This window comes from Galeopterus variegatus, unplaced genomic scaffold (assembly GCF_000696425.1).
Source record: "Galeopterus variegatus unplaced genomic scaffold, G_variegatus-3.0.2 Scaffold3987, whole genome shotgun sequence".
In the NCBI taxonomy this organism is placed as follows: Eukaryota; Metazoa; Chordata; class Mammalia; order Dermoptera; family Cynocephalidae; genus Galeopterus; species Galeopterus variegatus.
In genome coordinates, this window is record NW_007730098.1 from 129,467 (window position 1) to 139,058 (window position 9,592).

The 9,592-nt window shown below is 43.3% G+C and overlaps 1 pseudogene; it reads right to left on the reverse strand.

The window, feature by feature from the left end:
- LOC103602044 overlaps positions 1 to 1,607 on the reverse strand; it is a 6,929-nt pseudogene extending 5,322 nt beyond the window's left edge.
- Between the last annotated feature and the right edge of the window lie 7,985 nt (positions 1,608 to 9,592).

Below are 9,592 nucleotides of genomic sequence, written 5' to 3' on the forward strand. Positions count from 1 at the left end.
ACCAAGTCAAGGGTTAAGATCCCCTTACCGGTCATCTTTAAAAAAAAAAAAAAAAAGAATCCTGTGATTTAAATACCATTCTTTAATTTTTCATTTAATGTTTTCCTCCTATTACTTACTGGCTTTTCATTTCAGAAAGCATCCAATTGGTAACTGCAGATCAGAGTGCAGAGATCCTCTTCACTCAATTTACAGGTGTGGAAAACTACGTTGTGTAGATGGACCATAATGAATTCATCTGCTTCTGTTCTTGTAGGTAAACATTTAAACTGTTTCCAAATGGAAATTTCATGAATAGTCTCCACATTCATAAGCCACCATCCTTAAGTCCCATTTAAACAAAAAATACGTGTTAAATTTAGCACTGGATAAATAAGCGTTAGGTTTAGTTTACTGGGCATGGTAACAGTTACATACTTATTTTTGTTTATCCATTCCTCTGGGTCCAATTAAAATCAATCTTGTACTTATTGATGTGATGGTTCCTGCCAAGTTGCAAATGGGGATTATCTTCCTCACTCAGATGGGAGTGGGAATCTTTGGAAACTCCTTCCTCCTTTGTCTTTAATAACTTCACTTTGCTCACAGGACACAAGGTGAGACCCACAGACATGATTCTGAATAAGCCAGTCTTAGCCAGTTCCTTTGTGCTTTTCCCCAGAGGGATACCTCAGGCAATGGCAGATTTTGTACAAAATATTTCCTGGATGAGGCTGTATGTAAACTTCTCTTCTACTTTCACAGTGCGGCCAGAGGGATTTCCCTCAGCACTACGTGTCTCCTTGGTGACTTCCAGGCCATAAAGCTTTCCCCCAATTTCTCTAGCTGGATGGAGCTCAGAATGAGACCCTCAAAGTGTAATGGCTTTGTTGTTTTCTCTGCCGGATTTTGCATTTATTGGTAAATATCTTTGTTCCTATCAAAGTGACTGGTTCAATGAACAGCAAAAATTTCAGTGTGGAAATAAATTATGGATATTTTTCCTTGCTTAATTGAGATAGATTTATAAAGTTTTTAGTTGTATTAATATTCTTCACAATTGACTTTATGTGTTTGGGCACCATGGTCCTTTCCCTGTACAGGTACAAGCAGCGAGTGTGACACATTCACAGCAACAGCCTCTCCCCAAGACTTTCCCATGAGGCCGGGGTCACATGTACCATTTTGATTCTTGTGAGCTCTTCTTTTTTTTTTCTTTTTACTCACTCTCTTCTCTTTTGCTTGTTTGGATGACTCAGTTTGTTATTCCAGGCCAATGGCTGGTGGATACCTCTATGATTTTGTCTTCATGTTTCCCAGCATTCAGCCTCTTTGTGCTCATTTGTAGTGATAAAGGTTTCTTTGAGTTTTGTTTGGCCTGCTGGATGAGGAAACAATTTTTTCCTAGTTTGGTGATGACCTATTGTCACAGGACCACCAATAGCTCTATGAAATGTACTCATCTTGAGGTCATGACAAGTGACTATAGCTGTGACTTTTCTCTTTTGGAACATGCTTACTCGCAGTAACTTTCCTGTTTTGAGATATGCTTGCTTGCAGGAACTGACAGACACAGTCAGTCTTGAGACCACCAGCTGCAACAGACCTATAAGGAGGTGACCATTCATTTGCTGAAACCAGCCAAAACTGGCCAGATGACATCCAAAATTAACCTTTAGTTAAACTTTCTTCATTATACCTTCATTATAATACATTACCATACTAACATATCCTCCCCATGGGGGTGAAGAGGTGTCTGGATACCCTTGACCAAAGAAGGGAAGAAAAGGGGCATAAGCCTGTTCCTGGGAATCACTGCCCCTTTCCCCAAAAGCAAGTGACATGGTCACAGCCCTGGGACCTCCTTGAGCCCCTCATCCCATAAAACTCTCTTTGCCAAATCCCTTGGGGAGAGTGTGTCTTTACAGAACATGAGCTCGCACCTCTCCATTCCCTGATCATGGAATAGCTTCTCCTTTGCTGAACCAAACTTGGTTTTGCTTCATTGGTTTAAGGCACACTGATCAGGGAGACCTTACTTAAGGGAGTAGGTGACAATATGACTCCATTCTCTACAGATAATTCAATCATTCCTTCCATCATCTGTTAATATTCAGGGCCTAATGAATTTCGGATTCTTGATAGGAATGTGTGGCTCAGAAGGACTCTGGCCCAGGACTGGAGGGTCATGTGTTCCCCGGGCGTCCCATACGGGCGGGTCCACAAGGGCTCTTCCTGCTCCGCAATCCCAAGTATACATAACTAGTTCTTTTCCTCCAAGGATCGATGTGCTTTCAGTCAGAGAAGCCATTCGTGATCTGAGGTCGCATTAGGAGGGGACAGAGAAAAAAGGGGCAAGACAGGTTGGGTGAAGGGTGGTAAGGCCAAGTGTTAGGAGACCACGGCGGAGAACGCCAGATCCCACCGTGCAAGTGGCTCAGGCGAGGGAAGAGAAGGTTGAGGTCCATAGGAGATACGGAGAGCGTCGGCCCCTCAGCTGAGGCCTTTTAGGACACTCTCCTTGGGGCTGAGTCCCCAGGGTTGGCCCCAATCCTATGTCCCTCTTTTCACCTCAGCAGTCAAATCCCGACTTTCACACTCGGCATCTAGGGGGCACCCGCCCGCGTGGGGCGGTGACGAGAGGTACCGCCGTGAGCTACACCGAGGACTTTCCAGGTGGGAGGAGAGCGGGGAGCTGCGGGGCTGGGCAGAGGACCCGGACGCCCGCGGAGGTTCCTGTGCCTTTCGGGGGCCTTTCGGGCAAGGGAGACGCGGGGCGCCTGGAAGAGTTCCCTCGGCCCCTCGCTACTCCACTGGGGCGAAAGACCTCACTCCGAAGCCCAGAGGTAGACGCAGACTCCGGCGCCAGCCACCATACCCCGCCCTCCGGGGGCCGAGTCCTCATATGTCGCCCCTGAGCCAAGTCCTCACCTCTCCACGCAATCCCCGGCAGGCGCAGACAAACCCGCCGGGACACGGCCGGCAACTAGGGCCTGCAGCCCCGACCCGGCCCTTTCTCGGGCCGGTTCTCGACTTGAGAGGTCGCGGAGCGGCTCCCAATCTCAAGAGATGACTCGGGACATTTCGCGGAGGCGTTTCCGGCCTCCAGCCCCACGCGTGGCCCGATCCGCTACCCGGGAGGTCACCCCGGTCGGTCCCCGCCAGCGGAGGCGTCCCCGTGAGGGGGCCGAGCCACCCTTGTGCGCCCCGGACCTCGCTGGGGACCATCTCCTGCGCCTTCTCCCGCGCACCTGCGGGAGCAATCTAATCTTTGTAGCATTAAAAGATCCAAGTCTGCCAGAGTCTGCTTCCATGCTCCTATGTGCTTTTTCCTTTTTAAAAATTAATACAGTTAACTTATGGGTTGTGCTGAACTTCCTCAAAAGAACTTATAAGCTCATGTTATTATGAAAAGCCAGTATTCTATTGAGTACATTTATATCCCCAACAGGTTACAGAGTAAAATAACAAGGAAGGAAGCAAACGTATATGAAATATGTACTCTGAAAAAAAAATGACCACTGGTCAGCACAGAAAGTTTAAGTCAACCACGTTTGTTGTAATAATGATGATAGTAATAATAATGATGATGATGATGCCCCAATATGAACATACACATAGACATGAAAAATGCTATTTGGGGGCAAAGATGGAGTAACAGGGACCAGATTTACTCTGCTACCTGAAACAATAAAAAAAAAAAAGTGAAACAATGGTTTTTAAGACACTGGATATCAGGCAGTGAAGGACAGTAATCCCTATGAGATGGAAAACAAATGAGGTAAGCCCTACAATTGCCCCAACTTATGGCCTTGAAAGACTTTCCGGCCATGGTGCACTGAAGGGGGACCCAGGTAGAGCTCAGAGGACTTCCTGAGTTGAGATGTTAGCTGAGAATCCAGGGAGACCAAGGAGGGTAGAATTCACAGGACAGTACTAGAGAGGGGAGAGCTGCATGGAGAGAGAGCTACAGAGATCTACAGTGGGTCCCCTCAACTATTCAGCAGATTACTGATTAGCACATGCCCCTGAGGAAGCTACCTGAAGCTGGGAGAAGAATCACCCAAAAGTACTAAAGGGAACAGTGCCTCACACTCAGGAGCAAGAATAGCACCTCTTCCCACCACCCAGACTGGAAAACCTCAGAATTCATAACACATAGGGAATTGGGTAGAGTATTTAGAAGAGTTTTGCTTTAGTGGGGACTAATTAGCCCTAGACTGAAGAGTGCTCTGGACCAGTCTAAAATGTCATAAATTATGACCCAAAAAGATCAAACTGTTTTCAGGTAACTTAATGCATCCCAGAACAAAGACTGAGAATACTTATAGAAATACAAAAATATTTAGCACTGAACAGTGTAAAATCCAATCAAAGATTACCAGGCATACAAAGAAGGCAGGGAAAGGTGATCCATAATGATGAGAATAATCAGTCAAAACCAACCAGAGTTGACACAGATATTAGAATTAGCAGAGAAGAACACTAAAACAGTTACCATAACTGTATTCCATATATTTAAAAAGTTAAGTAGAGACATGGAAGATATAAAAATGCCTAAATCGAACTTCTGGAAATGAAACCAACAATGTCTAAGATGGGAAAAACACAGATGGCATTAATGGCAGATTAGACACTGCAGGAAAAAAGATTAGTGAACATGAAGACATAGCAAAAGAAACTTCCCAAAATAAAACACAGACAAAAAGAATTTTGAAAAGTGAAAAGAACATCAACAAGCTGTGTGACAAACTTAAACAGTCTAATATTCATGTAATTGGAGTCTGAAGGGGAGGAATGGTGGAACATTTTCCAATTGGATGGCAACTGTAAAACCACATGCAAGAAGCTCAGTGAAACCCAGACTCAAAAACCATGAAGAAAATGACATCAAGGCATATCGTAATCAAATTAGTGAAAGCCAGTGACGAAGAAAAAAATTTTAAGAAGCCAGAGAAATAAAATCTCTTATGCACAGGAGAATAAGGATAAGATGACAGGGGAATTCTTGTTGGAAACAATGCAAGGAAGAACATGGTGTAGCATCATCTTTAAAGTATTGAAAGAAAAAAATTCTGTCAGCCTAGAATTCTATCCACAGTGAAAATATCTTTAAAAAAAAAAAAAAAGGACACCAAATAGAAATAGTGATCTTTATTCACAAAGAATGAAGACCCCAGTGGAAATACTAGTTATGTGGGTAAATATATACCATTTTTCTTATTGTTCAAATTTTTAAAAGATAATTGACCATGTAACAAAAAATACTAATAACATTGTAGGATTTAAGACATATATAAAAGTAAAATGTATGTCAACATAAAGGTTGCAGGGAGAAATGGGAATATGCTTTTATAAGGTTGTCGTACTACATGTGAAGTGGTATAATATCATTTGAAAGTAGACTGTGAGAAATTAGAAATATATACTATAAACTCTAAAGCAAGCACTAAAATAGCAAAACAAAGATTTATAGCTAATAAGCCAACAAAGGAGATAAAAGAGAATCATGAAAAATACTCAGTCCAAAAGAAGGTTGAAAAAGAGGGAAAGGGAAACAAGTATCAAAAAGGAGAAATACCAAAATGATGGACTTTAACCTAGTCATATCAATAATCACATTAAATGTAAATTGTCTAATCATTTCAATTAAAAGAGATTGTCAGATTGGATTTTACACTGTAATCCTTTGTGGCTCCATCACCCAGGGGAAGTGGGGTGACAAATCCATGGGGGGCAAAGCAACAATGTCAGCTCCTACCTTTAGAAACTGGGAAAAGAAGAGCAAATTAATCAACAGTAAACAGAAGAAATAAAAAAAGATCAGAGTGCATAGATCAATGAAATAGAAAATAGGAAAACAGTAGAGAAGATCAATGAAACCAAAAGCTGGTTCTTTGAGATGGTCAGTTAAATTGATTAACTTCTAACCAGATTGATAAGAGTAAAAGAGAGAAGATACAATATCAGGAACAAGAGAGGTGACATAACCACAGATTCTGTAACTATTAAGAGAATAATGAAATAATAAAGGAATATTCTGAACAACTTTGTGCCTATAAATTTAACAACTTAGTTGAAATGACAAATTCCTTGAAAAACAAAGTACCAAATCTCACTCAAGAAGAAATTATTAACCCGAATAGCCCTATATCTATTAAATAAATTGACAGTGTTGTTAAGAATCTTTCCATAATGAAAACCCTAGGCCCAGATGGTTTCACTGATGAATTCTACCAACAATTTAAGAAATAATACCAATTCTACACAAACTCTTCCAAAAAATTAAAGAGGATGGAGTACTTTCCAACTCATTGGAAGCCCCGATTATCCTGATACCAAAACCAGACAAACATATTAAAAGAAAAGAACATTACAGACCAATATCCCTCATGAACAGGTTGGGCAGGTGGTATTTTACCATCATCATCATTCACTTTTTTAAAATTAGCAAATAGAAGAATCAAAGGGGAGAAGAGGTGTGCCAAAGTCACATAGGCACACCCTGAGCAGAGTGGTGTCTAGAGTCCAGTTGGAATGGATTGTTATCATGGTTTGCTGGCCACTGCAGCATCCAGAACAACCTAATAAAAGGGTGGGGATCAGGAGAAGGGAGAGGACTGTGAGCTGGCACTGAGGTCCTATTCAGTGATCACCACCTTTGCCCAAAAGAATGTGGCCTTGGTGATGCTCAGTTTGGCTTGAGAACCAGGTGTTGGGAAAATAGAATAGTTTGGTCAGGGCCCTCGCCTCAAGTCCAGTTGAGTGTGGCTTTAGCACATCCTTTGTAACCAAATTGTGTGTGTGTGTGAAGTTAGTGTGCATGCACACCAATGTGTCTTTTTAGTTTTGTTGCTATTCTTGTGTTCTTCAGAGAGAGAGAGAGAGAGTGGGTTTTAGTGAAGCAGGCAGGCAGGCATCTGCCTTGGGCATCTGCCCGGTGCAGCCATGCTTTCCAGCCTATGGCTCCAAGGACCTTTTAGCCAGTTACCTAGCTCATAGACCTGCATGTAAGGGGTCTGGTGACCCAGCCTGGCGTGTGTGGGGTCTGGTGACCCAACCTGGCATATGAAGGGTTTGTGACCCAGTATGTGAATGGGCATGAGGGGTCTGGGAGCTCTAGACCCAGCCCTAGCTCAACAATTGGCCCAGTCAGCAGGATTACCAGCAGGTAAAAGAGCCCAACAACTGGCATAGTCATGGAGCTAGACAATTGGCGTCAGGAACAGGATTAAGAGTGCTACAATTGGCGATGTCGATAGGATTCCAGACAAGAGCCCCAGCTTCACACCAGGAAAGCCTTATGTTTATAAATATTCCCATAAGCAGAAGGGGGGTCTTCTTGAATGGTGATGTAAGTCTGAGCTAGAAAGAGCAGGGATATATAAGAATTGAGCTTTCCTGACCCAGAAGGTATCGCCAGCTGTGCATACTTGTTGGGGACTGTGGGGGCCAAGGGCAGCTGTTGGCTGAGTTGCCGCCTCTGCTCTTGGGCTCCCACCCTGCTTGATCACCTCACTGATGTATCCAGAGCTAATTAAATCAGCAGCTTAATCGAAGGTAGCTGTGTGTTTGTTGGGAGCTTCTTTTCCACCCTTCCACCCCCAGTCTGCAGACCATCTGAGATTCAGCCAGCCTCTACGCAGTCTTATTTTACTAAAATGACCAAGAGATAGTCCCTCCCTTGAAGAGATTCCAAGCCTGTTAGTCAATTGAAACTGTCTCTGCAAGTCATTCATTCATTCAGTAAATATTGAGTGTTGAATGCCTATGTGTGCTTATTGTGTGGTCTAGGCCCCTGGGAAACAGCAGTGAACAAATAGGCAAAGTGTTTTCTCTTCCTAGAGTGTATGTTCCACGGTGGGGTGGGTGGGGTGGGGAGAGTTGGGGGGGTGACAATATAAACAAATATATTGATTTTTCAGATGGCCATATGTGATGTAGGGAAAAAACCAAGCAGGGTAAGGGGGTAGAGAGAGTGTTGGGATGGGGTGTATTTTATTTCAGAGGTCTGATAAGATGACATATGAACCTCTGTCATATGAAGTAGTGTGGGGCCTAGCAGGACCATTAACTGGGGGAAGAGCCCTGCAGGCAGAGGAAACAGCAAATGCAAAGGCCCTGAGGCCATCGTGCTTGGCTTGTGGAAGCCAGTGTGCCTGGAGCCCAGTGATGAGAAGTGAGGCTGGAGAGGGAGCTGGGTGGTTCTCAGGGGTCATTGTGGGGTGGGGCTTTTATCAAAGTGAGTAAGATGGAAACCACTGGAGGGTTTTGAGCAGAGCGCGATATGATGTGATTTTCATCTTAAAAGGATCGCTTTCTTTGCTGTTTTAAGAACAGACTGTAGGCGGCCAGGGGTGGAAGCAGGGTGACTAGTTAGGATTGTATTACAGCAGGGCAGAGAGTGATGGCAACTCAAACCACAGTGGGAGTAGCAGACTAGTCGTGGCTGGATTCTAGATGTACTTTGAAGGTGGAGATGACTGGATTTACTTACATGTATTGTGGATATGAGAAAAAGAGAGGAGCCAAGGATAACACAAAGGTTTTTGGCCAGAGCAGCTGGGGAGATGGAGTCATCATTTATGGAAATAGAGAACAGGATTGGGGGGAAATCACAATTTTTGTTTCAGATAAGTTTGAGACACTAATATCCAAATGTCAATGTCAGGTAGGCCGTTGAATAAATGACACCATTCGTGTTGTACAAAGTAGAAAAGGTGACGGGATTCTTGTCTGAGTTGCTATGTTTTTATTGTGGCTTTAACTAATTCACCTTGCTTTAATAGCAAGAGATGCCTGAGGCATAACAAATAGGAAGTCTGAAAATGACCTGAGACCAGCCATGGACTGTGGTATGCGGGATAATGGAGCTTATGTTGAGTGTTCAGGGCCCGGAATGAGCAGTGCCCACCACCTTCCACCATGTTCGATGGTAATGAATGACTGGAGCCTGCACCCACCCTCACCCCATCCCCATGGTGCAGAGCACTTTGTCAGACCCTCAGTGGAACAGTGACAGGCTTGGAAGACATATTTAGTACTTATTAGCAGTTTTTCCCCTTTTTGTCATGATTCATGTGGTAGGGTAAGCTCGCTTGACACTTTTATAATGGAGTACTTTGGTATAAGATTAGCATCCCAGAGATATTCAGGATGTGAGAGTGATGAGGACTTCCCGTTTGGCAGGTTGCTAGAGAGGCAGTGGAGGCGGAGGGCGGGGGGAATTTGTGAGCTGGGAAAGGAAAAAGTCCAGGTTTCTTTAGAGCATTGCTAATTTTTTTAGGAGACTTCAATCAGCTCTCCTCCTCTAAAATTAAATGACTCCCTTCTGAACAATGATGTTCTTTCAAGATAACATTTATTGATCCATTGGATCTAATATTGGGATTTAAAGGTGCACATAAGCCTTAAAATAAAATAGCAGCCAATAAAATTTCTCAAATTGACTTTTTTCCTCTAATTTTTAAAATGGATTTCAGTGAATTCAACCCTTGGGTTGAAATTGTGGAGATTAAATAGTTTACAAACAAAAATGGCTGCCTGTCAAGTAAAAATAAAATGGGCATATATCCCCTATGATTTATGCTAGGTAAAAACCACTTGACGTCCA